Source organism: Triticum dicoccoides, chromosome 1A (assembly GCF_002162155.2).
Source record: "Triticum dicoccoides isolate Atlit2015 ecotype Zavitan chromosome 1A, WEW_v2.0, whole genome shotgun sequence".
Lineage (NCBI taxonomy): Eukaryota > Viridiplantae > Streptophyta > Magnoliopsida > Poales > Poaceae > Triticum > Triticum dicoccoides.
Genome location: NC_041380.1, coordinates 143,162,854 through 143,188,379, shown reverse-complemented (window position 1 = coordinate 143,188,379; position 25,526 = coordinate 143,162,854). Strand labels below are relative to the sequence as shown.

General features: G+C 48.4%; 1 pseudogene; it reads right to left on the bottom strand.

The window, feature by feature from the left end:
• Positions 1–25,526, bottom strand: part of LOC119367817 — a 39,624-nt pseudogene that overhangs the window by 8,373 nt on the left and 5,725 nt on the right.

The following is a 25,526-nucleotide window of genomic DNA, read 5'->3' as shown; positions in this document are numbered from 1 at the left end:
AAGTTGGCTCGCCAACGCGCCACCGTCTTGAGAAGGCGACCTCGGCGCCACGCCCCCTGGAGACCGGCACTGCCAGCTCGGCGATCCCGGATGCCGAAGCGACGAGCGCCGCGCCCATTGGGTGGGTGCGAGGAGGCGGCACAGGGCCGCTGAACCAGGCGCTTATGGACGTCCAAACGAAGCTTCAAGCTGAGGGCGACGCCAACCAGAACTGCACCAAGGCATACCTGGCATCGCGGGCAGCCATCCGGGTATGTTTTCTCTTTGGTCCTTGTTTTCTTGTTCCTCTTTGTGGGGGCGCGCCAGTGCACCCACTTGGTGTAGTCCCCGAGCTTCGGGCCGGCTGCTGAGCAGGCGGCCCGGAACTCCAATTGGTGAGTTCCGAGTACTAACTTTTGTCTGAAATACTTGTCGCAGGACTACCACAACCTCCGCCTTACTGCCTTCAACCGTAACGTTGAAGAGCTGGGCAAGCGGACCGCCGACTTGTCGGAGAGCCGGAGTGAGTCCTTTTTCTTCTTTGGGCGCGCTGGCGCACCCGCGGGCTGTAGTCCCCGAGATTCGGGCCGACTGCTGAGCAGTCGGGCCGGATCTCCCCGGCGACCTTCTTTATTGATGACTTAACGCCTTCTTTCTTGCTTCTCTTCAGAAGCCAACGCTGTTCTTCAACAGCAGCTAAGCGAAGCCAACTCCGCGTTGCACTCCAAGGGGAAGAAATGCAACAAGCTTGCCACGGAGCGCGATCTGCTGGCCACACAATTGGCAGAGCAGAGGGAGCTGCTCACGAAGACGCAGAAGGAGGCGGAAGAGGTGGAAGCTGCCCTCCTGGCCGAGTTCGCAAGCGAGCGGTCCTCCTGGACTGACAAAGAGGCAATGCTGGTCTCTGGCTTCCATGAGATTGAAGACATTGTTGATGGTGAGTTTCTTTACTTTCTTTCTTCGAGCTGCCAATTATAAGTCATGCCGATTCCTGGTTTTTGACTTGCTTCTGCGTTTCTTCCGTCTTGGCAGACTTCTTTCCCGGGCATTCGCAGGCTGCCATCCAAGCCATCAAGGCTGACCGTGAAGGTCGGAGGGTGGAAGGCGCAGAGATCGCCGCCGACGCTCCCCGAACTCTTGTCGCCCTGTGGCCAGACATGTAGGCTCCGCGCACCCCCAATCGGACTGCCGACTGGCTGGAGGTCGCGGCTGGTCGTCTTGAGGCCTGGAAAGGTTCCTTGGCCCGAGCTAGAGCGCGTCGGGCCTTGGAGTTCGTCAAGGCATGGTATACGGGGCTGGACCTTGACCGGCTGGCCACACTCCGGTCAGAGGCCCAGCCGGAGCTGGTAGCCGCGGAAGGCGCCCTCGTCAAGCATGCCGCAGCGATCGCCGAGTACACCGACACCAGCATCTTCGTCCCCGAGCGGTCTGAAGACGGCGAGGAGGTACCGCCGGAGTGGTTTGGGATGAACCCAGACTACGGCGAGGACTCGGCGGAGGTGATCGGCTCCAGCGTTGAGGAGGAAGGCGAGGCAGAGGACGGAGGTGAGACGGAAGCACCAGAAGACGGAGCAGACGGCCAACCTCAGCTCGACCGCGCCTCCAGCAACAAGCCGCGTGCGACCGAGCCGACTGCCGCCAGAGGCGATCAAGCCGAGACTGCCCAGCCGGCCGCCCCAACGCCTGACGCTGCCGCCGCCTCCGACCCTCCGAATCCGTCTGCCGCTTCCTAAGCTGCCGCCTTATCTTTATTTTATCTGCTTTAGTAGTCTTTGAAGAACTTGTTAATTCGCACAATTCGACCCGCGGGGTGTTTTTTGAACTTCTACTCGAAGATTCGGCCAAGGGCCTATGTTATGTAAATATTTATCCGAATTCTATCTTTTCTTGCTCATTGCTCTTTTGGCCCTTTCCTTTGCCGCTTTCCCTTAGTTGTCTGTCTTGCCAGTCGGACCGCCGCTCTGCGGACTGCCGTTGGATCAAATGCTTGGCTACTTTGGGAAGGCAAGTACTTAGCCGTTTTAGAGTTTTTTAGCAAATTGTATAGAAGGCGGTGAGCGGACTGCTTAATAGTCGGTTTGCGAAAAGAAAAGAAAAAAGGAAGGCTGGAAGCCGTCTTAAGCTATGTTTTATGCTTTTGAGTCCTTAGCCAGTTTTCATGCGAACGCCCATTCTACCTTACTCCTGCCCACCGTATAGTCGCTCTGCGAGCTGCGGCTTCTGACAGGAGATGGCTTAGGTGCCACACACTACTTGGCTGGCTGTAGGAAGCATTTCATAGTGCAAGGCGGCAAGTCCCCGGGCCGACCTGTTGAGCCCGGTGCCAAGCGGCATAACAAAGAGTAATATACTTGTCGGCATAATTTTTATCATATAGACAAAAGAGGGCAGTCCCCGAGCTCATCCCGGGGGGCCCAAAGTCTTGGTACTTTAATACAAAAGGTAGCATGGTACATACTGTATCAACTGTAAAATCTTCGGAGGAGATTTGCATTCCATGGCCGCTCCGTCTCTTTGCCGGAGTCGTCCTTCTTGCGTGCTCGGGGCTTCTGAGCGTCAATCAGGTAGTAGGAGTCGTTGCCCATTACTTTGCTAATGATGAAAGGGCCTTCCCAAGGCGCCGACAGCTTGTGATGGCCGGCTATTCGCTGGATCAGTCGGAGCACAAGGTCGCCCTCTTGGAAAGATCTCGTCTTGACCTTCCTATTGTAGTATCGGCACAGGCTCTGCTGGTAGATGCTGGACCGGCTGAGTGCCAACAGCCGGCCCTCTTCCAGCAGATCGACGCCTTCTTGGCGTGCTTCTTCTGCTTCCTCCTCGGTGTACATGGTGACTCGCGGGGGTCGAACTCTATGTCCGTTGGGATGACGGCTTCAGCACCGTAGACGAGGAAGAAAGGCGTGAAGCCGGTTGACTTGTTTGGAGTCGTGCGTAGACTCCAGAGGACGGCTGACAACTCATCGAGCCAGCAGCCAGCCGAACGCTCCAGAGGCTCGACCAGTCGGGGCTTGATGCCGGACAAGATGAGTCCATTTGCTTGCTCCACCTGGCCGTTTGACTGTGGATGGGCGACGGACGCTAGGTCCAGTCAGATGCCCTGTGTTGCGCAGAAACGGGCCAAAGCGCCTTTGGCAAAATTTGTGCCGTTGTTGGTGATGATGTTGTGTGGTATGTCGTACCGAATTGTGATATCGGAGACGAAAGTCACGGCAGTCGGACCGTTCAGTTTCTTGATTGGCTTCACTTCTATCCACTTGGTGAACTTGTCCACTGCGACAAGTAAGTGAGTTAAGCCACCTCATGCCATCTTGAATGGTCCCACCATGTCTAGACCCCAAACTGCGAAAGGCCAGGCAATGGGGATGGTCTTGAGTGCAGAAGCCGGCTGATGCGGCTTGGAGCGGAACTTCTGGCACCCTTTGCATTTTTGGACCAATTCATTGGCCTCTTCTAAGCCCGTTGGCCAAAAGAAGCCGTGTCGGAAAGCTTTGGCGACGAGTGCTCTTGAAGCTGCATGCTGGCCGCACTCGCCTTGGTGGATGTCTTTGAGAATTGCTTGGCCTTGCTCTGGCTCTACGCAGCGCTGGTAGACACCAGTGACGCTGTGCCTGACCAGCTCTCTGTTGACTATGGTGTAGGCTGCCGCTCGACGTTGTACCTGCCGAGCTAAGGTCTCATCAGTTGGCAGCTCTTTGCTCACCAGAAATTTGAGGATGGCCTGGGCCCATGAGGATGCTGCTATTTCTTCGACTGCCAGAACTGTGACTTGGACGAGGGCGGCTGGGCTGGGAGGTGGCGGGGTGGAGTCAACAACCGCTTGCTGGGTTAAATAAGTCCTCGGGCCGGGTTCTGCAGTCCCTGGGCCGGCCTCGACTGTGGCGGCTTTGGAACCATCTGCCGAAATCCCCGTACCGTCTGCCGGGACTGGAGTCGGATCCGACTTCTTCGGGAGGAGCCGGCACGAAGATGGAGTCTGATTTTGGTGAAGGCTTGACAGACGGCTCGAGGAGGCGTTGAAGGGCGACGCCGGATGGTATTGCTTGGCGGGTAGAGCCGATTCGTGCCAAGGCGTCTGCTTGGTCGTTGTCGTTTCTTGGCACATGGAGGAATTCGCACCCCTCGAAATACCCACTAAGTTGCTGCACGAGGAAACAGTAACTCGCCATGTTCGCATCTTTGGCGTCCCAGTCGCCAGACGACTGCTGGACCACTAAGTCCGAGTCGCCATAACACAGGATCCGGTGAATGCCGAGTTCTTTGGCAAGCCGGAGCCCGTGAATGAGCGCCTCGTACTCGGCGACGTTGTTGGAGGCGGCAAAATGGATTTGCAGTGCGTATTTGAGCTTGTCGCCTTTAGGAGAAGTGAGGACAATGCCAGCTCCCAAGCCGGTGCGCATCTTGGAGCCGTCGAAATGCATCCGCCAATGGGTGGAGTCGGGCGCTGGAGGTAGGTACTGGGTCTCGGCCCAGTCGACGAGAAAGTCGGCCAGCGCTTATGACTTGATGGCGGTGCGGGGCTGGTAGTGGATGGTGTAGGGAGCCAGCTCTATGGCCCACTTGGCCACTCGGCCAGAAGCATCTCGGCTTCCGATGATCTCGACAAGTGGGGCCATGCAGACCATAGTGATTGGGTGCTCTTGAAAGTAGGGCTTCAATTTCTTGGCGGTCAAGTGCACGCCATAGCACATCTTCTGGTAGTGGGGGTAGTTCTGCTTGGAGGCCGACAGTACTTCACTCAGGTAATATACCGGTCTCTGGACAGGTAGTGCCTTGCCTTCCTCCTTGCGTTCTACTACAATGACCGTGCTGATTACCCGGCTGGTGGCGGCGATATACAGGAGCATAGGTTCCTTAGGAGTCGGAGCTGCCAGAACGGGTGGAGTAGTCAGCATCTTTTTTAACTGGAGAAAAGCTTCGTCCGCCTTGTGGTTCCACTCGAAAAAAGTGGTCTTCTTCATGAGTTGGTATAAGGGGAGAGCTTTCTCGCCCAGCTGACTGATGAATCGGCTGATGGACGCCAACCAGCCGGTGAACTTTTGCACGTCCAACAGTCGGCTGGGTACCTCCATCCTCTCAATGGCCTTGATCTTTACAGGGTTGCATTCTATGCCGCGTTCAGAGACCAGGAAGCCAAGGAGTTGGTCGGCTGGTACTCCGAAGACGCACTTCTCGGGGTTGAGCTTGATCTGGAATCGGCGCAGGTTCTCAAAGGTCTCCTTGAGGTCTTCCAGCAGTGTTCCACGCTTTTCTGTCTTCACCACCACATCATCCACGTAGACGTGGGTGTTCCTGCCGAGTTGCTTGAGGAGGCACTTCTGCATGCAACGCTGAAAGGTGGCGCCGGCATTCCTCAAGCCGAACGTCATGGTGAGGTAGCAGAAGGCTCCAAACGGCTGATGAAGGCGGTCTTCAGTCTGTCTGCTGGGTTCAGCTTGATCTGGTGATATCCTGAATACGCATCCAAAAGCTCAACGGCTCGCATCCGGCGGTGGAGTCTATCACCTGATCAATTCTTGGCAGAGCAAACGGGTCCTTGGGGCAGGCCTTGTTGAGGCTCGTGTAGTCAATACACATTCGCCACTGCTTGTTCTTCTTCAGTACCAGGACCAGGTTGGCTAGCCACTCTGGAAAGAATACTTCCATAATGAAGCCGGCTGCTAGGAGTCGGGCTATCTCTTCTCTGACAACTCTTCTCTTCTCTTCTGATAGGCGGCGCAGGGGCTGCCTGACCGGCTTTGCATCAGATCGGACATGTAATTTGTGCTCGGCAAATTCCGTCGGTACACCTAGCATGTCTTTGGGGGACCATGCGAAGATGTCCCGATTCTCACGGAGGAAATCGACGAGCTCGCCGTCCTATTTGCTGTCGAGGTTTGCGCCTACGACAGCGTACCTCTCTGGGTGCTCCGGATCCAAGGGTATATTCTTTGTCTCCTTGGCTGGTTTGAACGAACCCTCACCCTCCGACTCCTTTGGGTTAGGTGACACCTCTGGCTACTTGTCGGCCATCGCCACAACCCGTTCAAGGAGCCGCTTCTCGGCTGCAATCACCGGGGACTCGGCCAGCCGACTGCTCTCAGCCGCACAGGAAGACGACTTCCGGTAGTCGTCGGCTACGGTCAGAATTTCCCTGGAACTGGGCATCTTCATTTTGAGGTAGGCGTAGTGGGGGACCGCCATGAACTTGGCCAGGGCGGGTCGGCCAAGTAGTGCATGGTATGGGCTCTCGAGGTCCACCACCTCAAACCAAACTGGCTCTCGGTGGAAGTGATCTTTGTCTCCAAAGAGGACGTCCATCAGGATCTTGCCGATTGGTGAGCAGGAAAGCCCAGGAACAATACCGTGGAACACAGTCCGGCTGTTTTGAAGCTGTCTTTGCTTGATTCCTAATTTCTCCATGGTGTCCTTGTACAGGCTGTTGATGCTGCTGCCTCCGTCTATCAGAACTCGCGAGAAACGAGCGGCTCGTCTATCCGTGGCAAAGGTGGCATCCAAGACCAAGGCATAGGAGCCCGGACTCGGCATCACCTCTGGGTGATCAGCCCTGCTCCAGCTGATAGGCTTCTCGGACCAGTGCATGAATTCGGGCATCTCTGATTCTACTGCATTCACCTCTTGTCGCTGCAGCCGCCTGCTGGGTCGATCATCAGCCATGCTGGTAAATACCACGTAGGCTCCGTGCTCTTCGGGGTATTCATCTTGTACTGCGCCGACCGGCCTGACAGCCGGCTGCTGGGGCGGAGGCGGTTGCGGCTGCCCAGCAGGCGGGGGAGGTAGGAGGCCGTCTCCCTTGGCGATCCTGGTGAGCCAGTGGCACTTCCAGGTGGTGTGATTTGACGGCTTCGCTCCGCTATGGAATTTGCAAGGACCATCCAGAGTCTGCTCGTAGGAGAAGGCTGGCAGCCAGTTGGGCTTGCCACCTTTTTGTCGCTTGGGTGGAGGCTGCCCATCCGGCTGCTGGGCATCAACTGTTGCGACCTACCGGCTGCTGGAAGCCAGCTGCGGGGCCTTGCGCTTGTGGTCGCTCTGCTATTGCCGCCGACTGGCGTATCCCGCCGGAGTTCTTGGAGCCTGAGGGGCCACTTTTCCAGTTGCGCTAACTTGAATCTCCGCCTTCATGGAGGAGTCGGCCGTGGCGTACTTGTCTGCTATGATCAGCAGCTCGTCGAGGGTTTCTGGCTCGTCGCAGAGGAGCTTGTGCTTGAGGAGGGTGCCTTCTCTGCACCCGGCTGTGAAGTACTCGATAGCCTGCACCTCGTGCACGCCCTCGCAGGAGTTCCGAAGCTCGGCCCAACGCGTGAGGTAATCGCGAGTCGACTCGTCGGGGCCTTGCATGCACAAGGAAAGCTGCCGAGGCTTGGGAGGACGCTTGTATGTGCTAGTGAAGTTGCGGACGAATGCTTCGGTGAAGTCAACCCAGCTGTTGATGTTGCAGGGCTTCAGGCTGTTCAGCCATGTCCGGGCCGTGCCCTGGAGCATGAGCGGAACGTACTTTACGGCGACACGCTTGTTGCCGTTCGCTATGCTGACAGCCGTGGAATAGTCGACCAGCCAGTCTTCTGGCTTCACGGAGCCGGTGTACTTGGCGTGTCTCTTGGGAGCGTGAACCCTTTGGGAAAGGGCTCGTCTCGAATGCGGGGCCCGAAACAAGGCGGAGCCAACTCATCTTCTTCTTCGAGCGCCAGGGATCGGTGAAGTTGGTCGATCCGGTGGCGGGCGTCGTTTTCCCCGACTCCCTCTCGGCGGCCAAGGCGGTCGTCGAGAGTCGGATGATCAACGGGCGGCGGGGAGACTCGCCTTTCCTTGCGAGGAGGAGGAGGCAGACAGTCGTCCCGTCGTTCTACTGCTCTCGGGCGGCCGTCTCGGTCGCGCTCTATGGTAATGTGAGTCCGACTATGGCTGACAGTTGGATCCTTGTCTTTTCTTCCTCGGGCGCCGCCAGTCGGCGTTTAAGACGTCGCGCCTTGATCTCGGCGAAGGTCGTCGTTTTGCCGCTACGGCGCCTCCGTGCGGCAGCCGGCCTCATTCTGCGCGGCAGCCGCATCGAGGAGCCGCTGGACTCGCTCCATCATCAGGCGGCGCTCTTCGCCCTCGAAATTGTCCAGCTCGTCCGCCGCCGCCTGGGCGGCTCGAATGTTCTCCGCTGGTGTAGCATACACAGTGCGACCTGCCCCAAATAGGTTGGCGATGGCTACGCCGCGCTGCTGGACCGCGCCAAGGCGGCTGGGCCCAGCTAGGGCTGGCGAGCCACCAACAGCGCGATCCATCTCTCGCTGGTAGGCTTCCGACAAGCGTCTCATGCTAGCCAGCTTCTTCGCGCCTTCGACGAGCTGAAGGCGGCGCGCCTCCAACGTCTCCGCGTCAGCGTCTTCCAGAATGGGCACAGTCAGGTCTTGTAGCGCCGCGCCAAGTGGGTCATGCGCTCCTCCGCCGGGAGGCTCGTCATGACTGATGACGAGCACCTCGGTGACGGTGCTTCCGCCACTCTTCACACGAGGGAGAGACTCGTCGTAGACTACCACATTAGTGGGGAACGCGTCGAGCGACACGGTGTCGGAGTTGACCAGCATCGGATCAGTGGAACCTACAGACTCCAAGTCCACGGCAGGCTCGCCGGAGACGTGGAGTTGATCGAGGAGGCCCGCGAGGAGGCTCTCGGAGCCGCCCGTGCCTGCGTTGGATGCAGGATCATCGGAGAGGCGAACCTCGCCGACAAGTTCGGCGAGGCAGCTGGCTGCGCAGGCGATCTCAACGTCGTGCAGCGCGTCAGCGCTGACTCCGTCTGGCGTGCCTGGCTAGCTGCGCTCGCCAGGGAGGAAAAGGCTTCCCATCCAGAGCAGGTCTCTGGACGGCGGTGCACCAGGCCCCACGGTGGGCGCCAAATGTCGGGGGTTGGGTGCGACATATGCCAAAGGATGGCTTATCATGGTGGGGGCGAGTAGAACATCGCCGGTGCCTGGAAACGGGATGAGGCGAAGACATGCACGCCGGCGAATCTTACCCAGCTTCAGGGCTCTCCGGGGAGATAATACCCCTACTGCTGCTCTGCGGGGTCTCCGAATGATCACTATGGCAAAGTGTTTACACGATTGCTCCTTGAGCTGTTTCCTAGAGGTAGGAGAAGGCAAGGCTAGCTCTCTCCTTCCTATATGATCTGGTCTAGTGCCTATGGATTCCAACCCTCTGCATGGGTGCCCTGGGGGGTTTATATAGGCCTACCCCCAGGGGTACAATGGTAATCTGGCTGGACGCGGGCCCAACCGCCAGTCTCTCTGGCCGCCGTCTTATCCGCCGACTCCTGGGGGCCGCCGTCTGGTGGGCCCCGCCGACTGGCTCGGTACGGAGCCGACAGGCCGCGTCCGCCGCGGGCGGGTCTTGCCGGCTGCTGATTACTATAGTCATGCTTCGAATGACGCGGGCTTAGTCATGGAGTCGTGGCAACAGCCCCGCCGCCTGGTGGGCGATCACTATTGCCACTCTCCGTCACATCTGGTTAATGGCGCATGGGCCCCGGGGGAGGAGCTGGCCAACTCTCGGGAGGCGACTCCCAACGGGTCCGACTGGTGGCGCACTTGCCGTCTTCTGGGATCCCGCTGGCCGGTGGGACCCGCCGCCCAAAGGTCGTACAGACAAGCCGTCATGGGCGCAGGATTTGGTCCATCGGTGCTGATGTCAGGGCCAACATGGCAACAGTACCACGCCGCACGGAGATCTCCGCAGGTACGGCGTACTGTGGACATGCCTGCCTTTGGAAAGGGGTGGGAGCAGTCTTCACTATAGCCACTTGTCTTGTCCCTCTTGATGAGGGCATGGGGTTTTGCTAGAGTCGCGGGCCGACTCCCCAAGGCCGGCTTCTCGGGAAGTCGTCAGTCAGGAGTCGGCTTATCCTGAAGTCGTTCCTGGGACTCGGCCGCGAGTGGCCAGTCTGTTGCCTCGCCGCCGACTTCTCAGAAGGCGGCTCTTTGTCCTGGGGTCTTGAGGGGCGGAGCCTGCCCCGATGTCTTGAAAGGTTCTGGGACTCGGATTAGCCTACCCGTGGCCCATTACTCCGACAGGGCATTCATAATGTTCTTGTCAAAAGTGATATCCCAATCTTCACTGCAAAAGAAGCCATCAAGCTTGGACATGGTTCGGTTGCTTTGCTTATTTCTCCCAAGTGTACATATTTGTACTAGAATAACACCTTAAGACACAAATCAACCAAAACCCTAATGTCACCTAGATACTCCAATGTCACCTCAAGAATCCGTGGGCATGATTATACGATATGCATCACACAATCTCAGATTCATCTATTCAACCAACACATAGAACCTCAAAGAGTGCCCCAAAGTTCTACCGGAGAATCATGACGAAAACGTGTGCCAACCCCTATGCATAGGTTCATGGGCGGAACCCGCAAGTTGATCACCAAAACATACATCAAGTGAATCACGTGATATCCCATTGTCACCACAGATACGCACGACAAGACATACATCAAGTGTTCTCAAATCTATAAAGACTCAATCCGATAAGATAACTTCAAAGGGGAAACTCAATCCATGACAAGAGAGTAGAGGGGGGAGAAAACATCATAGGATCCAACAATAATAGCAAAGCTCGCGATACATCAAGATCGTATCACCTCAAGAACACGAGAGAGAGAGAGAGAGATCAAACACATAGCTACTGGTACATACCCTCAGCCCCGAGGGAGAACTACTCCCTCCTCGTCATGGAGAGCGTCGGGATGATGAAGATGGCCACTGGAGAGGGATTGCCACCTCCGGCAGGGTGCCAGAACGGGTCTAGATTGGTTTTCAATGGCTACGGAGGCTTCTGTCGGTGGAACTCCCGATCTATTGTATGTTCTGGAAGGTTTTGGGGTACGTGAGTATATATGGGTGCAGGAAGTACGTCGGTGGAGCTTCGGAGGCCCCACGAGGCAGGGGGCTCGCCCTAGGGGGAGCGCCCCCACCCTCATGAGCACCTCCCTTGGCTCCTGACGTGGGGTCCAAGTCCATCCGGTAGCTTTCCTTCCAAAAATAACTTCTCCAGTTGATTTCGTTCCGTTTCGACTCCGTTTGATATTCCTTTTCTTCGAAACACTGAAATAGGCAAAAAACAGCAATTCTGGGCTGGGCCTCTGATTAATAGGTTAGTCCCAAAAATAATATAAAGTGGATAATAAAGCCCAATATTGCCCAAAACAGTAGATAACATAGCATGGAGCAATCAAAAGTTATAGATACGTTGGAGACGTATCAAGCATCCCCAAGCTTAATTCCTGCTCGTCCCCGAGTAGGTAAATGATAAAAGAAAGAATTTTTGATGTGGAATGCTAGTTGGCATAATTTCAATGTAATTCTTCTTAATTGTGGTATGAATATTCAGATCCGAAAGATTCAAGACAAAAGTTCATATTGACATAAAAATGATAATACTTCAAGCATACTAACTAAGCAATTATGTCTTCTCAAAATAACATGGCCAAAGAAAGTTCATCCCTACAAAATCATATAGTTTAGTCATGTTTCATTTTCGTCACACAAGAATGCTCTCATCATGCACAACCCCGATGACAAGCCAAACAATTGTTTCATACTTTAGTAATCTCAAACTCATAAACTTTCACGCAATACATGAGCGCAAGCCATGGACATAGCACTATGGGTGGAATAGAATATAATGAGGGGGTTATATGGAGAAGACAAAAAAGGAGAAAGTCTCACATCAACGAGGCTAATCAATGGGCTATGGAGATGCACACCAATTGATGTTAATGCAAGGAGTAGGGATTGCCATGCAACGGATGCACTAGAGCTATAAATGTATGAAATCTCAACAAAAGAAACTAGTGGGTGTGCATCCAACTTGCTTGCTCACGAAGACCTAGGGCACTTGAGGAGGCCCATTGTTGGAATATACAAGCCAAGTTCCATAATGAAAAATTCCCACTAGTATATGAAAGTGACAAAACAAGAGACTCTCTATCATGAAGATTATGGTGCTACTTTGAAGCACAAGTGTGGCAAAAGGATAGTAGCATTGTCCCTTCTCTCTTTTTCTCTCTTTTTCATTTTTTGGGCCTTCTCTTTTTTATGGCCTTTCTCTTTTTTGGGGCCTTCTCTTTTTTTATGGCCTTTCTCTTTTTTTATTCCTCACTTGGGACAATGCTCTAATAATAATGATCATCACACTTCTATTTATTTACACTCAATGATTACAACTCGATACTAGAACAAAGATGACTCTATATGAATGCCTCCGGTGGTGTACCGGGATATGCAATGAATCAAGAGTGACATGTATGAAAGAATTATGAACGGTGGCTTTGCCACAAATACTATGTCAACTACATGATCATGCTAAGCAATATGACAATGATGAATGTGTCATGATAAACGGAATGGTGGAAAGTTGCATGGTAATATATCTCGGAATGGCTATGGAAATGCCATAATAGGTAGGTATGGTGGCTGTTTTGAGGAAGATATAAGGAGGTTTATGTGTGATAGAGCATATCATATCACGGGGTTTGGATGCACCGGCGAAGTTTGCACCAACTCTCAATGTGAGAAAGGGCAATGCACGGTACCGAAGAGGCTAGCAAGGATGGAAGGGTGAGAGTGCGTATAATCCATGGACTCAACATTAGTCATAAAGAACTCACATACTTATTGCAAAAATCTACAAGTCATCAAAAACCTCGGCACTACGCGCATGCTCCTAGGGGGATAGATTGGTAGGAAAAGACCATCGCTCGTCCCCGACCGCCACTCATAAGGAGGACAATCAAATAACACCTCATGTTTCAAATTTGTTACACAACGTTTACCATACGTGCATGCTACATGACTTGCAAACTTCAACACAAGCACTTCTCAAGTTCACAACTACTCAACTAGCACGACTTTTATATTATTACCTCCATATCTCAAAACAATCATCAAGAATCAAACTTCTCTTAGTATTCAAAACACCCATAAGAAATTTTTGCTAATCTTGAATACCTAGCATATTAGGATTTTAAGCAAATTACCATGCTATTTAAGACTCTCAAAATAATATAAGTGAATCATGAGAGTTCATCTATTTCTTCAAAATAAAACTACCACCATGCTCTAAAAGATATAAGTGAAGCACTAGAGCAAAATGACAAACTACTCCGAAAGATATAAGTGAATATCAATGAGTAGTTGAATAATTATGCAACTATGTGAAGAGTCTCTAACATTTAATAATTTCATATCTTGATAATTTATTCAAATAGCAAGCAAAGCAAAATAAAATGACATCTAAGAATAGCAAACATCATGTGAAGAAGCAAAAACTTAGGATCAACCGATACTAACCGATAGTTGTTGAAGAAGAAAGGTGGGATGCCAACCGGGGCATCCCCAAGCTTAGACGCTTGAGACTTCATGAGATATTATCTTGGGGTGCCTTGGGCATCCCCAAGCTTGAGCTTTTGTGTCTCCTTAATTCCGTTGGGCTATTCCTATAAGTGTCACAAACAGCCCTAGAGTTCGTACTAGAATAACACCTTAAGACACAAATCAACCAAAACCATAATGTCACCTAGATACTCCAATGTCACCTCAAGTATCTGTGGGTATGATTATACGATATGCATCACACAATCTCAGATTCATCTATTCAACCAACACATAGAACCTTAAAGAGTGCCCCAAAGTTCTACCGGAGAATCACGACGAAAACGTGTGCCAACCCCTATGCATAGGTTCGTGGGCGGAACCCGCAAGTTGATCACCAAAACATACATCAAGTGAATCACGTGATATCCCATTGTCACCACAGATACACACGGCAAGACATACATCAAGTGTTCTCAAATCTATAAAGACTCAATCCGATAAGATAACTTCAAAGGGGAAACTCAATCCATTACAAGAGAGTAGAGGGGGGAGAAAACATCATAGGATCCAACTATAATAGCAAAGCTCGTGATACATCAAGATCGTATCACCTCAAGAACACGAGAGAGAGAGAGAGAGAGAGAGAGAGAGAGAGATCAAACACATAGCTACTGGTACATACCCTCAGCCCTGAGGGAGAACTACTCCCTCCTCGTCATGGAGAGCGCCGGGATTATGAAGATGGCCACCGGAGAGGCATTGCCCCCTCCAGCAGGGTGCCGGAACAGGTCTAGATTGGTTTTCGGTGGCTACGGAGGCTTCTGGCACCGGAACTCCCGATCTATTGTATGTTTTGGAAGTTTTAGGGTACGTGAGTATATATGGGTGCATGAAGTACGTCGGTGGAGCTTCGAGGGCCCCACGAGGCAGGGGGCGCGCCCTAGGGGGGCGCCCCCACCCTCGTGAGCACCTTCCTTGGCTCCCGACATGGGGTTCAAGTCCATCCGGTAGCTTTCCTTCCAAAAATAACTTCTCCAGTTGATTTCGTTCCGTTTCGACTCTGTTTGATATTCCTTTTCTTCGAAACACTAAAATAGGCAAAAAAACAGCAATTCTGGGCTAGGCCTCCGGTTAATAGGTTAGTCCCAAAAATAATATAAAAGTGGATAATAAAGCCCAATATTGCCCAAAACAGTAGATAACATAGCATGGAGCAATCAAAAATTACAGATACGTTGGATACGTATCAAAAGGCAGCAATGGTTTCATTGATAGTGGCTCTCCTATTTTGGAAATTGAGCCTGCACAACCCAATTCAAAAAACTGAGGTTGACATTGAGCAAAGTCAAATAGTCAAGGACACAACTCTGGTAGAAGTCCACAGTGCCTCTCCAGGGCGACAATAAGTAGCTGCACACAACAACAACTACAATCAGGCGCCCCGAATGATTGATGTCTAACATAGGAACTAAACTACATCATCAGATGAACCAAGGCAATCAGCGTGTCTCGATGACATACTCACTTATCGGCGATGGCATCTCTCGACCACCATCACCACCATGCTCCATCAAAACAACCTCCATGTTTGTCGCCAAATCGCATCAAGTTGCAAAAGCACCCGAAGTGCCATGGTCACTATGTCTAGCGGTCTCGTCTGGAACAACGCCACAAAGCGGCATTCACTTCCTGATTGACCTATTCACCCTCACCAATGACTCACATTTATTGGCAAAGAAGCCTTTCCATGAGCTAGGCGATGTGCATGACCATTTTATTGGCACTCGCATGCGGACTGGGTTGGTTGATGTCAAAGTCAGTGACCCTAGCGAGTGTTTCCCTCCTTGTTGTGGGCGACCTGGTTGGGTTATTGCTCGGACTCTTTGGGTTTCTTTGCAGGACTATCGGGTTGGGAAGCGTGGCATGAAGATGGGCATGCGGGTTCCATCAGGCCCAAAATAGAGGACTTGGGGGTGGTGCATGGGTTGATGGCGTACGCAGCTCATCATCGAGCCCAGGGCAGCAAGCAAAGGGCTCGGTGCATGGGCTGGTGGCGTGCACATCTCCATCGACAAAGCACCTACCTTGCATAGCTAGTCCAATCTGGAGGGAGTGGAGTGGAGCTCCATTAGGTCGCAAACACATATCTCAAATGATAATATGGGGGCAGCAACATCCACTCCTATTTACCAAATTCAGCAAAACCATAACAAAAAAGTAGCAATTTCACAAATAAACATCATCAAATTTTTGGAACATGATTATGCTAGGAGCATTATATATGGAAGCATGTGACTTATTTTCTAGATATGATTCAACTAATGAAAGTACCACATCTCAAATTCTACTTTGTGGGCTAGAACATCAACTCTTACTTTAGGGATATCAAATTGTGGCAACTCACAAATAGGTAGTAATTTGACAAATAATCAAGACATTTTTTTATTGGGTGATCGCTTAGTGGCCAAGAATCTCTTCTCTACTACTTAAAAAGAACCTAAGGTTCTCATTTCAACCTCTCCTTCGTAAAACTCCTCTCTCGAGAGAGGGGTTTACGTGTATATATATATATATATAGTGTTTATTCTGATCCTGTGATCAGAATGGTGTTTATGTATATGTAAACCTCTATATATATATAAGACCACACTATTATGATCATGTCATTAAAATAACTATTTGGATCACGGAGTGACCTATATATACACATGAGGCGGATGCTCCCGAACCAGTCCGTAGGAAAAAAAGCCTGGCCCACCCTATCCTCGGATCTCTCCCACCCTATCGCCTCCCTCCCCGCACCGCAACCACTCAGCCCGCCGCCCGCCGCCATCCCCACCGCTGCTTGGCGCGCCACCGTCCGCCTTCCCAAGTGCGCCGCACCTGCTTCCCTGCACCTCCTCACGAATACCCTCCCTATTACCCCCGTGCGAACCTCCACCAGGCGCCGCCGTCGAGGTCCATCGGCCCGTGCTCCTTGTTTCCCACCGCCGCCGAGGTCCGCAGGATGTCGTCGCCATGCCCATCCATGGAAAGAAGATCCCGCCATCGCCTCGAGTAGCTGTGTCGTCGTCGTTGTTCCAGGCGGGCGGCGGTGTTGTCCCCACCTCCGAGCAGCCTCAACTGAGCAGAGGAGCTCCCGCCCGATCTACTTGCTTGACAGCAGAGTGGAGCCGCGCGCGCGTCTGGGTGGAGGCGGAAGAGTGGAGCTACGCGCGCAGGTCCAACCTGATCTGGTCGGTGCGCCACCCACCACCGCTGGTGGCACGACCCACAGGCCACCAGCAGCCAGTCTCCTTCTCTCGTGTTTTCTCCCCCAGCACCGCGCATCCACAATGAGCTCCTCCCTCCCATTCGTCCTGTAGGTGGATTCCTGGCGAGAGTTCATTTCTATCTCACTATCGGACATTGGTCCATTCGGGCATCTGAACCTGAACTGCACCTCGTATTACCATGGGAATGTGGATTAGCAGGAAAAAATGACATGGTGTCTGTTGTATGAAAAGCATGGATTTAGAGTAGGCCACCGTCGAGCTCCTCTGCAAACGAGCTGGCTCCATGGTGTCCCACGACCATGGTGGGCTCTGTAGACGACTTGGTTCCAGCGCTCGAGGCCGCCGCCGCCCACGAGGTCGCCTACGGCTGCTATGCAGCTAGGCTGAGGGAGCAGTGCCAAGCTGTGCTGCGGTACGCGCAGCCAGTAATTCTCCTAACGGCCAGGTGCTCCATCACGGGTAGTTCGAATATACTAATACTAGTTGGCCGTATAGATTCAGTAGTGGTATAGTGTTGTAGGTTTCTGAATTTTGGTCTTGATGTTTGGCCGTACTTGACTTTCAGTTTTGTACAGTATACGGGAGCATTTTGGATTTGGTCTTTTCTGTAGTCTGGCACCTTGTTATATGTATTTTTAAAGTGCACAAAAATAGCACTTACGGTCAAAATTAGTTGTGCAAAGTGCGGATGCTCCATAGGTGCTTGTTGTAATCCGAAATCCATTGAAAACACAGTAAATTTCATATGTTTAAAAAGCCTTGGAAACCAAAACGAAATTCAACAAACAAAATGCTGGCGAGTTCATCGGAAAACCACACGAAGTTCAATAAGTATAATTTTAGAGGTTCAAGTAATATGAGAAGACTGGAAGTTTGCAGAAGAAAAATACCGGCGGTGCAGTTGCCGTCAGCTACATCGGCCGGAGCCTCTTGCTCCTCCACGAATCTAACCAACCGTGCGCTGCTGACGTGGATCCGCACCATCCCAATACCCGAACTTTCAGGGATGCCTACCTGACCTTCAAGGGGTGCCAGCGGTGTCTTTCATCATTATGCGTCGCTGATACGGGCCATCTGCCGACAAGCTATCGTGTAAAACCCGAGCAACGGCTGGGCCTCACGTGCCAGGGATGGGCCCTGAACCTTCGCGCGACAGCTCCCCTTGCTTTCCCTTGCCGTCAAGCGTGAGAGTTGAGCAAGGGCTCTTTATCCTGATCTGGGTTTCATCACGGTTGGACAAGCACACAGAAAATTTGTTCAAAGAAATGACATATGTTTGCAACACAATTTTGTTCTCGAATGCATGCAAGATGTAAAAGCGAGCGAAAATGTACGAGTTGTGCGTGGCCAATCTCGGCAATGTGGCATTCAATCCGGTAGCGCCTCACACACACACACTGCTCCTTACGCACGCGTGATTTTTTTCCTCTCTAGTAACTAACATGTTTGGTGAATTTGTGAAGTCCTGCTACTACCAACACAGAAGGAAAATCACCACTGAACACCATTTTGAGATAATGGTACCAACTTAGCAAACTAGGAAAGCCGACAGTGTGTCACCAACCAATTCTTTATATAAGATGGTCGTGTGTGCGTTCGTGTGGTTTGTGTGTGTGGTGTGTTTGGTGTGCTCGTGCTATGCGTATGCTTTTTCTTTATTTTTTTAAATAAATCAGAAGTTTATACATACAAAAAACATAAGTTAAAAACCTAGATTTTCCTCGTTACTAAATAATAAATCAAGAAGTTCAATTGAAAAAAGGGAGCAGTTTAATATTTATTACAAAAACTCTAATTTTTCCCGTTACTAATGAATAAACCAAGAAATTAAGTTCAAAATAACCAAGAACTCTTACGATGTTTATTACAAAATTAGTATTTCTTCCATTACAAATGAATAACACCAAGGAGTCCAAATTGAAAAAACCAAGAAGCTTAATTTTAAAAAATGGAATAGTTCAATGTATATGAAAAACCTAAATTTTCCTCGTTACTAAATAATAAACCAAGAAGTTCAATTTCAAAAAATGAGGCAGTTCGATATTTATTACAAAAACTTGAATTTTTTCCGTTACTAACGAATAAACCAAGAAGTTTATTTAGAAATAACAAAGAAGTTCGACATTTACTAAAAAAAACTCCGCATTTATGGATGAAAACTCACTTATTCCCTTTGTATGAAAAAATACACACACAATTTCGAATTTTAAAAGTAGAGCAATTTGATGTCTATAAAAAATTCTGATTTTTCATGTTACAAAAAGGATGACGTTGTTTTGGCATTTTATAAAAAGGACTTAAAAATGACGATGAATTTGAAAAAAAATGACTGTACAAAAACAATTTGCAAGGAATTTTCCTGGTACACTATTTTTCTATGTTGGTACCTAGCTTGATGATGTATTGGTGTGCTACACTTGATGATGTATAGGTTGTGCACGTAGCACATAAAGTGTATGTGTATTGTTGTGTGTAATTTTCTTGAATTTCAATAGCATGCGAAGTTCATGTTTCAAAAATTCCTAAGTTCACGTGTACCCACATACTAAAAAAATCATCAATTTTAAAAAAAGGAACGCATAGGCCATTTCACCAATAGCAAAAAATGCCTAAAAATGTCACGAGACAAAAAACAAATCGTAGAAAGTGGAAAAAACTATAATTTTGCTTTGTAAGTTTAACCATTTCTATAAAATATATTGAAGTTCAAATTTAAATAACAGGGTGGTTCAATGTTTATTACAAACCTGTGATTTTGCCTGTTATTGTGGAATAAATCAATAAGTTCAAAAATAAAAAATGGAGCAGTTTGAAAATTTTATAAAAAATGGTGTTTCTACATTTAAAAAAAATGGAGAAGTTCAAATTTATATTGCGGGATGTCCGACCTCCAATTACATGTTTTAAAATGGCAAAACATGACGCCCGACCTTCAATTGCGTGTAATTTGAAATATACAAAAAATGTGACAGAAGTTCATAGTGAAAACAACGAGAAGTTCAAGTACTGCAAAGAATACATTTTCAGGTGAGAAATAAAAGTATAGAAAAATAAAAGCTTAAAAGGTTTGTTGAAAGAAGTTCAAGTGCTCTGTCCGGAGAAGTTCAAAAATTCTTGCAGGAGAGATTCACCTTGTATTTCTATGTTCGATTTTTTCCGTATAAAAATCAAATACAATTCTTTACTCAAAAATATAAAAAGGTGAAGTTCATATTAAAATAATAGAGAAGTTCGGAGTTTATTAAAACCTAGGATTTACTTGTTCAAAAAATAAAAAACACAACACCATTTTTTGCACTTTTAAAAACAACTCATAAACGAAAAAATGGTTCCTAGAAGTTCAAGTGCTCGGTGAGGAAAAGTTCAAAAAATTCTTGTGAGAGAGGTTCACCGTGTATTTAGATGTCCAAAATACGTAAAAAATATGTTGTTTTTTGGGTTTTAAAATAATTCTCTAAACCAAAGAGAAGTTCAAAGTGATAATAACTAGAAGTTCACGTACTACATGGTGTGTATTTCATACAAGAAAAAAAACAATAAAAGTGAAACATAGTGAAGTTCAAATAGACATGCCCCAGAAGTTCAACTACTTCACGCAGTGCAAAAAACAGCACGTCAAAAACAAAGTGAGGTTCAAACAGACATACCCGAGAAGTTCAACTACTTCACGCAGTGCGTTTCCATTCGCAATGAAGGCAGAAATCATGACCTCGTCATTTCTCTAATTTACTTCAAAACGACAGGAATATCATTTGTGTAAGTTCAAGTCCTCGATCGGAGAAAGTTAAGAAAATATTGTGAGAGAAGTTTGTATAAAAAGAATATCATTTGTGTAACACTGACGAAATGGATGAGAAAATTACAAAGGAAAAATACATCATAGAAGTTCAACGTGAAAACAGCAGGAAGTTCAACTACTATAGTGAATGAATTTGAGATGAAAAAACTTTTAAAATCGTCGCGAGTATGAAAAAACGATCAAAACGATCAACTACTATAGCGAATGAATATCATTTATCTCATTCATTTGTCAGTGTTACACAAATGATATTCCTTTTGTACAAACCTCTCTCACAATTTTTTTAACTTTATCCGACCGAGGACTTGAACTTATAACAACAAAAAATTTGGACCTTGCCTTTTTATTCATTTTTCTCATATTAAATACACCATGTAGTACAAGAACTTTTTACATTTTTATAATTTGAATTTTTTATTTTCTTTTTGAAATCAAATTGCTCCCAAATAATAACTGAACTTCTTTGTGGATTGAGAGAATTATTTTAAAAGGCAAAAAACAATTTCTTTTTTGTGTTTTACGAACATGGAAATACAAGGTGAACCTCTCTCACAAGAATTTTAGAACTTCCCCGGACAGAGCACTTGAACTTCTTTCAACAAACCTTTTAAGCTTTTATTTTTCTATACTTTTTATTCTCACCTGAAATGCATTCATTGCAGTACTTGAACTTCTCGTTGTTTTCACCTTGAACTTCTGTCACGTCTTTTTGTTCAACCTATCTCACAAGAATTTTTAAAATTTCTCGGGCCGAGCACTTGAACTTCTAGCAACAATTTTTTTGGACTTTGCCTTTTTATTATTTTTTTCTCATACGAAAGGCACACCATGCAGTACATGAACTTCTGGCTATTATCAATTTGAACTTCTCTCTATTTTCGCTTTAGTAACGGAAAAAGTCTGAGTTTTTTATAGACATCGAACCTCTCTAACTTTTTATTTGAACTTCTATGTGTATTTTTTTAGTTATGTGAAAATTGGAGTTTTGTTAGAAACATCGAACTTCTTCGTTATTTTCAATTGAACTTGTTGGTTTTATTCTTTAGTAATCAGAAAAATCCGAGTTTTTAAGTAAATATCAAACTGCTATGCTTTTTCTAATTGAACTTCTTCATTATTTTGAATTGAACTTATTGGTTTTTTATTTAGTAACTAGAAAATTTTGAGTTTTAAAATATAATATCAAACTGCTCCATTTTTAAAATTTGAACTTCTTCATTTTATTTCTTTTAGTAATGAGAAAATTCCTAGGTTTGTAATAAACATCGAACCGCTCATTTGAACTTCTAGTTTTCTTTATATATCAGAAAGATCCATCGAAATCCATGGAAATTGTTTGAACTTTTTTGTTTTTCATTTTCTTTGACCTCTCCATTTTATTAATTTTAAACTTTCAGAGTTAACAAGTCCATTTATACATGAACTTCTCGATGATATGTCCCCGACTGACTCAAGTTTTATGCATTCTTATATATACAAAAAAGAAAAGGAAAATAGAAAAAATGTTGCGTTCTTATGGACACAACTAATACTTTTTGAGAGTAGAATTTTACTTGAGATATTGCGTACAATAACTGGTTTGAGAGTACAACAAACAAAAATGGAATTCTAAGTTATGAACTTCCAACTTTGACAATAAGATCAATGTAAATTGCAGATACAATACAAACAAAGAAGATCATAACAACATGGCGATATTGGCTACCTCTTCAGGTGCCCGAGGGGACGTTTACATGTATATAGCTGATCATACACAAGTAGCAAGCTTCAGTTTAGCTTATAGGATATGTGTATTTATCATCTATGGTCACATGTACTACTCACTTTGTTCACACAAGCATGCAAGCAAATATGCAAGACAAGCACAATTTAAATTTTGTGCCACGAAGAGAGGTGTGCAAATGTGCCATACATCACAGAAATGAACATGTTTTGAGGTATGGAGGAAATACACTCCCAAGGATAGTAGCAGAAATGACCATACTTCTTCTGTCTAAATCTGAACGTATACTATGACAATATACTACTACTAATATTGTTTCAGCGCAGTCTAGTAAAAGGAAGCAGCAAGGAAAAGTAACAACATTTTCATAGAGCATTTCAAAGAACATTTTCAGAGAGCTCCAAGCAAAAGTAATATATCTCTGCAATTTCATTCCTCAAAGGGAGATAGAACAAAGTAAATCTGGGTCACTACTAGCACACGATCAGTACATACATATCTACTATTGTTAAATGTAGGCCACGACTACACTACTACAACAGAAAACGTCACCCATGGCCATGAATATACAACTGAACTTCAGACACTAGCCACCTGCACTGTCGTCCTAGTGGGAGAGAGGAGGGAGGTCTTGTGCTCAGTCGTTGCACCGACGGAGCAGGGTGTAGGCGCGCTGGAGGAGGGCGGGCCGTACCAGAGAGTAGGTCGCACCAGAGGGGAGGGCAGGCCGCGCCAGAGCACAGGGAAGGTCGCACTCGAGCGGAGAGGAGGGGAGGCCACGAACGGGGCCTGTCCTCTGCTACGGCGGGCAGAGCTGGTTTCGGTCGCCGGAGGGTGGACGGGGAGGCGTCCGTGTCCGGGGCAGAACATCGAGGAGGCGTGCGTCACAGGGGGTCGTCGCGTGAGGAGGAGCTGGGCGATGTCAGGGGCACCCTAGGTGGCAGCGGAGGCGTACCAAAGGTAGGTGACGGGGTCGGGCGCCGGCGCTTCATGGAGGGAGGCAGCGTCGGGGTCGCACGCCGGTGCTTGGTGGCGGCAGGCGGCGGTGGGATCAATCCCGGCCGAATCCGGGGGAAGAAGGCGGTCCGGTGGCCGGATCAGGGGGAGGTGGTGTCGCGACGGCCGGAATCCAGGGAGGGAGCGGCGCGGCGGCCGGGTTTAGGACCGGTGGCGGACTGGTGGCTGGTTCTCGGGGAAGGGCAGGGGGAGGGGGCGGGAGGTGCGGGACTGGGTGGGTTTTCTTTTTTTTCTCCGTGGCTTCGGGAGTTCGTGAACGCCTCTTCGGGCCCTATATAGAGAGCCGTGATCCAAATAACTATTCTAATCCCAGGATTAGAATAGTGTATATATATACATATATATAGACACACACACACACACTGCCGGTCTATTCTTCTAATATTAGCAGAATAACTATTCTGATAACACTTCGCACTGTACGCTTAACGCAAATGCACTGCACTTTCAGTAGCAGGGGTGCTGCAATACAGAGACTAGCGAACTTCATGTTAGAAAAAACTGCACGCGGTGTTTTTTCGATACCTTTTTTACTCTAGTTTTTTAATCGTTTATCGGAATGAGACGTGTAATATACCATTGAGAAGCTATGGATTAGGCGCAACTTCGCCATGTTGAACACTTTTCAAGAATATTCACGGTTTAAGAGAAGTTTTGAAAATGGTGTGGCGCACGACGAGTGACAACGAGCGTTTTTTCCTGTTTTTTTTTCTAAACTGCTCGTCAGAATGAAGCAAATGATACACTGTTGGAAAGATATATCATCGAGGCGGATCTTTTTTATATCTATTATTTTCTCTAATTCGTTACGGTTTAAGAGCAGTTTTAAATTTAGTAAATCGCGAAATTCTATTTTTTGACTTCTTAGCAATTTTCGTACTGTTTTCGCTCCAGTTTTGAACTGTTTGCTGAAACAAGGCATGTGATACGCTGTTGGAAAGCTATGAACAAGGCACAACTTTCATATGTTGAAATGTTTTCGAGATTCCTTATGGTTTTTTACTTAATTTATAAAATCATGCGGCTGACGACGAGAGGTAGCGGCCGTTTTTCATGATTTTTTCACAAACCTCTACTCGAAATGATTCAAATACGCCGTTGGAAAGATATCGACGTGGCACAACTTTTTCATGTAGAACACTCTCTCTAATTCCTTAAGGTTTAAGAGCAGTTTCGATTTTACTGAAATGCGGACACCCTGTTTTTTGCGACACCCAAATTGTCGTGTGCACTGCATCAGACAATTGAGTGCACTGCTTCATACTGAAACCGCACTGCATCTGACAGACTGAAAATTGTCATGTGTACGCGACGAATGAAGTGCACTGCATCAGACAAATGAGTGCACTGCTTTAGACCAAAACTGCACTGCATCAAACGAACTGAAAATTGTCATGTGTACGTGACGAATGAAGTGCACTGCATCAGACAGATGAATGCACTGCTTCAGACCGAAACTACACTGCATCAAACGGACTGAAAAATCATCGTGTGTACGCGACAACGAAGTGCACTGCAACTCCCAATGCAATTTTACTTTCGTGTGCACTGCAATAAGGGAACCACAAAGTTTTTAAATGCATTTTTGTTTGAAATGAACTGTACCGAAGAGTCCTTCGTAGTGGGATTCTTTTTTTACCCAAATGCACTGCATTTCCTTCATGTTTTTTACTGCACTACGACAACAGAGTGAATTGTATGAAAAAACTTCAATGTTTTTGCTGCTTTTTTGGAAACAAGGGAACTGCATTTTTCTCATGTTCCAAATCTGCATATAACTCGAATCTAGGTTGCATCTCTTTCCCCATTTTTACATACTCAATCAAAGTGATAGACTGCATGACCACGATCATAGAACTTCAAAAGTATCTTGAGTGGTCAGCCAGGAGCCCCGTCGACTGGTCAGGACGAGCAAAAGTGGGCTGCAAAACAGACTAGCAAAAGTGAGCTGCAAACGACGATTCGGCGAACCACAAGGCACACACCATCGTCCTCCATTGCCGTCTTCCCTGTGCCACCACACTGCACGTCTACGTGCCGCCGAACTGCACAGAGAAAACGAAATGGGGTCAGGAGGATGCGACGCTCCGGTGGGTGAGCACGAGGGAGGAGGATCCAGGGTTGGTGTCGGGTGGCCGCGCCGGCGAGTCCAGGGAGGTAGGGGCACGATGCCGGCCGGATCCAGTGATGATAGGCGGCGAACGCTCATCTGCACTTTGGATCTGGTCCCTCTAGGTGTCCTGCTCCCCGTTCTCGTCTCCATCTGGAGGAGCTGGTCGTTGGGGCAACGGCCGCCGCTCATCTCAGTCCCGGCGACGGCAACACGGCCTGCGAGTGGACCGAATCGAGGGTAAGGGGAGGGCGGGGCGGAG